The sequence below is a fragment of the Euphorbia lathyris genome, chromosome 3, assembly GCF_963576675.1.
Source record: "Euphorbia lathyris chromosome 3, ddEupLath1.1, whole genome shotgun sequence".
NCBI classification, from domain to species: Eukaryota; Viridiplantae; Streptophyta; class Magnoliopsida; order Malpighiales; family Euphorbiaceae; genus Euphorbia; species Euphorbia lathyris.
The window spans coordinates 13,859,088-13,865,087 of record NC_088912.1 but is presented as its reverse complement, the minus strand read 5'-3'; positions in this window follow the sequence as shown (position 1 = coordinate 13,865,087).

Genomic DNA, 6,000 nt, shown 5'->3' with positions numbered 1-6,000 from the left:
TGAATAGTTGGTGCCTCTGATCGCCCTCTACCCGGCTGGAGACTAATAACCGCCGTATCACATGAATGGCGTGTCTTTCCTCATCCGCCTCGTCACCGTATTCCTCTAAGGGTTCACAAAACACTTCATCCCCCTCTTCATAATCATCTTCATATCTTTCCACCATGTTGGCGCTCTTCCGCTTAGGACACTCGTTGGATCTATGGCTTGGCTCATTGCACCTGAAACATTTAAAAGGGGTTGGCCTGGCGTATGGGTTGTTGTTCTTAGGTGGTATGGGTACCTCCTTGTAAGGCCTAGTATCTCCTCCAGATCCTCTTCCAGCGTTGCTGAACTTGGCCCCACTGGCACTCGCCACCTGTTTGCCTTTGTCATAGGACTTCATATTGCCTCCTCCTCCAGGCGTACACTCAGCAGTGACGGATCTCCTGGATCTCCCGGCTAGTTGGGATTCAGCCTTTAGGCTAAATTCCTGGCATCTTGTACCCGAACCACCATCTGTGTGCCAATACGATCCTGGATGTTGTATCTCAACCCTTCTAGATACCTAGAGGTCTTTTGGCTTTCAGTTTCTAAAAAGTTGGCCCTTGCCGAAAGCCTCAAGAACTCTAAGGTATATTCATGGACACTTCGGGTCCCTTGAGAGCATCCCCTGTAGGAGCTGTAAATATACTGCTCATAATCCGGCGGTAAGAACCGCTCCCTCAACATGGATAACTAAGAGATGAGTTTGAACAAACAATGTTTGTGAAAAACTTTGGGAACCTAGAGAAGTAGGAACTCTTGAAATTTGATAACATCCCGATTAATATTGCAACAGTGAGCATAAGACATGTTTGTTGACCATTCGTCATTGTGCTTAGTAAGTAGAGTCAATGAAACTAATTTTGCATAGTCCATAAAACGAACCATGATAAAGTAACTTCAATACTTGAGGACAAGCATTATTTAAGTGTGGGGGATTTTGATGAAAGTGAACTCTACATATAAAAGCTAGAGAACAACTTGTGCTTAAATATAGACTTATGGTATGAATTGTGTCGTAATTCCTTGAATCATGGACTTCCTATTCGGAGTAGTATTGGGTTTCGGATTCCTAGTTGGATTGGGATCATGGGTTCCTAGTGGGATTGGGATCATGGGTTCCTAGTGGGATTAAGTTAGATTGGGTATTATAAATACCCCATTATGTAAACCTAATTATTGTAAACCTAATTAGATTGGGTCCTAATAATACTATTCTCTTTTTGCCCGTGGACTAGCCAACACAACGTTGGTGAACCACGTAAATCTGTGTTTTTCGATTGTTTATTATTTTATCTTTTATTAATTCCGCACAACAAACTGGTATCAGAGCTTTCGGTTTCCAATCGGGGGTTTGTTTTTTGGAGAGAAAAATGTGCGTGATGAACATGAAAATCGAAAAGTTTACTGGGAGAAATAGTTTCAGTCTATGGTAGATCAAGATACGGGCTTTGTTAAAACAACAAGGTCTGTGGACACCGTTGAAGAAGGCAATGGGAGAAGTCACTGCTGAGATGGCAATTCTGGAAGAAAAGGCACATTCAACAATTATGTTGTGCCTCGCAGATGATGTCATCATTGAGGTCTTAGACGAAAAGACTGTTGCCGGTCTGTGGATGAAGTTAGAGAGCTTATACACGATGAAATCTCTAACGAACAAACTTCTTCTGAAACAATGTCTGTTTGGCCTGCGAATGCTGGAAGGTATGCAACTCAGGGATCATTTAGATCAATTGAACACATTATTACTAGAATTACGTAATATTGGTGTGAAAATTGAAGATGAAGATGCTGCTTTAATTCTGTTGGTGTTTTTACCGCTTTCATATGAGAATTTTGTTCAATCATTTATTGTTCATAAAGATTCTGTGACTCTGGAAGAAGTTAGGTCATCTCTTCATAGTAGAGAGTTGCGCTATAAAGCGAGCAATACAGGTGCAGATAATCAGGCCTCTGGACTGGTTGCCAGCGGCAGTAAGGGAAAGGGAAACGGTGGAAAGAAGTAGTCTAAGAAGCCGTTCTCAAAGGGTCCCAAGCCAGACAACCCCTGTAATTACTGTAAGGAGAAAGGACATTAGAAAACTGATTGTCCAAAGAAGAAGATGAAATCAGAAAATCAACCAGGTTCTGCTGTTGTAGCAGATGGCGAAAACAGCTCTGAAAATGATATTGCTCTAGTTGCTGATGGACACACTCATCACTCCGATGTGTGGGTTCTTGATTCTGGAGCATCTTACCATATTTGTCCAAGGAGAGAGTGGTTTTCAACTTATAAGCAGGTAGATGGAGGTAGCATTTCAATGGCTAATAGTCATGTCTGCAAAGAAGTTGGAATAGGCTCGATCAAGTTGAGGACACATGATGGTAAGTTCTGCACGTTGAACGAAGTCAGGCATGTTCCATGGATGACGAAGAATCTGATATCTCTGAGTCTGTTAGACAGTAGGGCTCTCAGTTGGTCAGGAAAAGATGGAGTTCTACATGTCTATAAAGGTTCTGATGTGATTCTGAAAGGTGTGAAGCATGGTACTTTGTATTTCTTGTAAGGTTCCACTGTTACAAGTTCAGCTAATGCTGCATCGTCAGAGATTAACCAGGAGGATATGACAAAGATATGGCATATGAGACTTGGTCATATGGGAGAAAGAGGGATGCAGATTCTATCAAAGGATGATTTTTTTGATGGTCATAAGGTCAATAGTCTAGAGCTTTGTAAACACTGTGTCTTTGGGAAAGTACGTCGCAGCAAGTTTCCCAAAGCTATTCACATAACAAAAGACACACTTGATTACATCTACTTTGATTATTAGGGTCCATCTCGAGTTGAGTCTTTGGGAGGTCACATATATTTTATGTCTCTGATTGATGATTATTCAAGGATGACTTGGGTCATCATGATGAAGCATAAAAGTGAAGCTTTTAAGAATTTCAAGCAGTGGAAAGCATTGGTGGAAAACCAAACAGGAAAGAAGATAAAGAGGCTGCGAACTGATAATGGTCTGGAATTATGTTCGTCTGAGTTTGATCAGTTCTGTAAGGATGAAGGGATTGCGCGGCATCACACAGTCAGGAATACACTGCAACAGAATGGTGTAGCTGAACGAATGAACCAGACATTACTGGAGAGAGTGAGGTGCATGCTCTCTAACGCTGGGTTAGAAAGAAGATTTTAGGCTGAAGCGGTGGACACATCATGTTATCTGATTAACCGCGGACCACACACCGGCATACAACTCAAGACGCCTACAGAAATATGGTCAGGAAAGGTTGCTGATTACTCAAATTTGAAAGCTTTTGGGTGCACAGTTTACTATCATGTTAATAAGGGTAAGCTAGAACCAAGAGCCAAGAAGGGAGTGTTCATAGGCTATGGAGATGGAGTTAAAGGCGTCAGGATCTGGTCTCCATCAGAGAAAAGGGTCATTTTGAGAAGAAATGTAGTCTTTGACGAAAAATCTGTGCTTAGACCTATTGTGAAGCCTACAACTGCAACTGAAACTAATAGCATTGATAAACAGGTGGAGTTTCAGGTCATATAGAGTGAGAGTGGCTTGAAGGAACAAGAGTTAGAAGCATAAATAGAGCTACCAGAGTCTACACCATCAGTTTCTCAACCATCTGAAGCTACACATTGTAGCTTAGCTCAAGATCGACCAAGGAGGGTTGAAGTTAGGCCACCTAAGAGGTATGAGGACATGGTGGGCTATGCACTACAGGTTGCTGAAGAGGTGGACACTCGTGAACCATCAACTTACCAAGAAGCTGTTTCAGGCAACGATTCTGAGAAATGGCTTGCTGCTATGGGAGATGAGATGGAATCCCTTCATAAGAATCAAATATGGGATTTAGCCATACCACCTCTAGGGAGAAAGATTATTACTTGCAAGTGGGTTCTCAAGATGAAGGAAGGGATATCACCTGCAGAGGGAGTCAAGTATAAGGCTAGAGTTGTTGCTAGAGGTTTCAATCAAAGAGAGGGAGTGGATTATAATGAGATATTCTCACCAGTAGTCAGACACACCTCTATTAGAGTGTTGCTAGCTATAGTTGCACATCAGGATTTGGAGCTTAGGCAACTTGATGTAAAGATAACCTTTCTGCATGGAGATTTGGAGGAAGAGATCTACATGACCCAACCAGATGGTTTCCAGATTCCTGGGAAGGAGAATTATGTTTGCAAGTTGAAGAAGTCTTGTATGGACTTAAGCAGTCTCCAACCAGTGGTATAAGAGGTTTGACAGCTACATGATGCAGCTGGGCTACACCAGGAGCCCATATGATTGTTGTGTCTATTACAATAAATTGGAAGAGGAGTCTTTTATCTATCTAGTGTTGTATGTAGATGACATGTTGATAGCTGCAAGGAAGAAGCACGACATTCAGAAGTTGAAGGGTCTTCTCAGCGCAGAGTTCGAGATGAAGGATTTGGGTTCAGCTCGGAAAATTCTGGGAATAGAGATATACAGGGACAGAAGCAAAAGGAAACTTTTTCTGTTACAGAAAGGCTATATTCAGAAGATCTTGTCAAGATTTTGCATGTCTACCGCAAAACCCACAGATACTCCTAGTGCTGCAAGTGCACATCTGTCTATAGCTTTTGCACCTAAGTTTGCTGAAGAGAATGAGTACATGTCTCGAGTTCCCTATGCTAGTGCAGTAGGAAGCTTGATGTATGCAATGGTCTGCACTAGACCCGATCTTGCACAGTCTGTTAGTGTTGTTAGCAAGGAGCATTGGCAAGCTGTGAAGAGGATCTTTTGGTACCTAAAAGGTACATCTGACGTTGGTCTCATTTATGGACGTGATACAGAGTGTTGGGTGTCAGGTTTTTCAGATTCTGATTATGCTAGAGATGTTGACAGTAGAAGATCTATGACTGGTTATGTTTTCACTCTTAGCGGTTCAGTGGTCAGTTGGAAAGCTACTTTGCAGCCTACAGTGAGTTTGTCTACTATGGAAGCATAGTATATGGCACTGACTAAAGCTGCTAAGGAGGGGATTTGGCTTAAAGGACTGGTTAGTGATCTTGGTCTACATCATGATCAGGCTACAGTGTATTGTGACAACTTGAGTGCAATCTGTTTAGCCAAGGATCAGGTTCATCATGAGAGGACCAAGCATATAGATGTGAGGTATCATTTTCTGAGAAGTGAGAAGAGGGTCAAGGTGAAGAAGATAGGCACTGCTGACAATCCGGCTGAAATGTTTACCAAGCCTGTTCCACATAGCAAGTTTCAACACTGTTTGGACTTGCTAAACGTCAGAGATTATTAGTTGCCCTGTGGGGGCGACTTTGAGGCAGAGGGAGAAGTCTGTTCATCTGACACTGTCATGGGTGCATCTGTTATGTTTTCAGGAGGATTCAAGTCAAGGTGGAGATTTGTCGTAATGCGTTGAATCATGGGTTTCCTATTCGGAGTAGTATTGGGTTTCGGATTCCTAGTTTGATTAGGATCATGGGTTCCTAGTGGGATTGGGATCATGGGTTCCTAGTGGGATTAGGTTAGATTGGGTATTATAAATAGCTCATTATGTAAACCTAATTATTGTAATCTGATTTTTTGCCTCCTAATAATACTATTCTCCTTCTGCCCGTGGACTAGCCAACACAACGTTGGTGAACCACGTAAATATGTGTTTTTCGATTGTTTATTATTTTATCTTTCATTAATTCCGCACAATAAATTGCATTATTATAGGCCAATAAGCATGTAATCGATGAATCTGCCTTTGGGAAGAGCTTGTCATAAGGAGTAAGCTGGCCACTGTAGGGATGGTGCATGAGGGACAAAGAGCAAGGAGGGATGTTGTAATAGTGTGGTGGAACCCTATGAGTGGTGCCACTTGTAGAGTAATTTTGATATTTCTATTGTTCTAGCCCATGTTATGATGCTTGTTTAATTAATTTTGGTACATTAATACCCCTCTTCTTAATTGAGAAGGTTTCGTCCTACCAAAGTGGGAGGCTATTTGAAG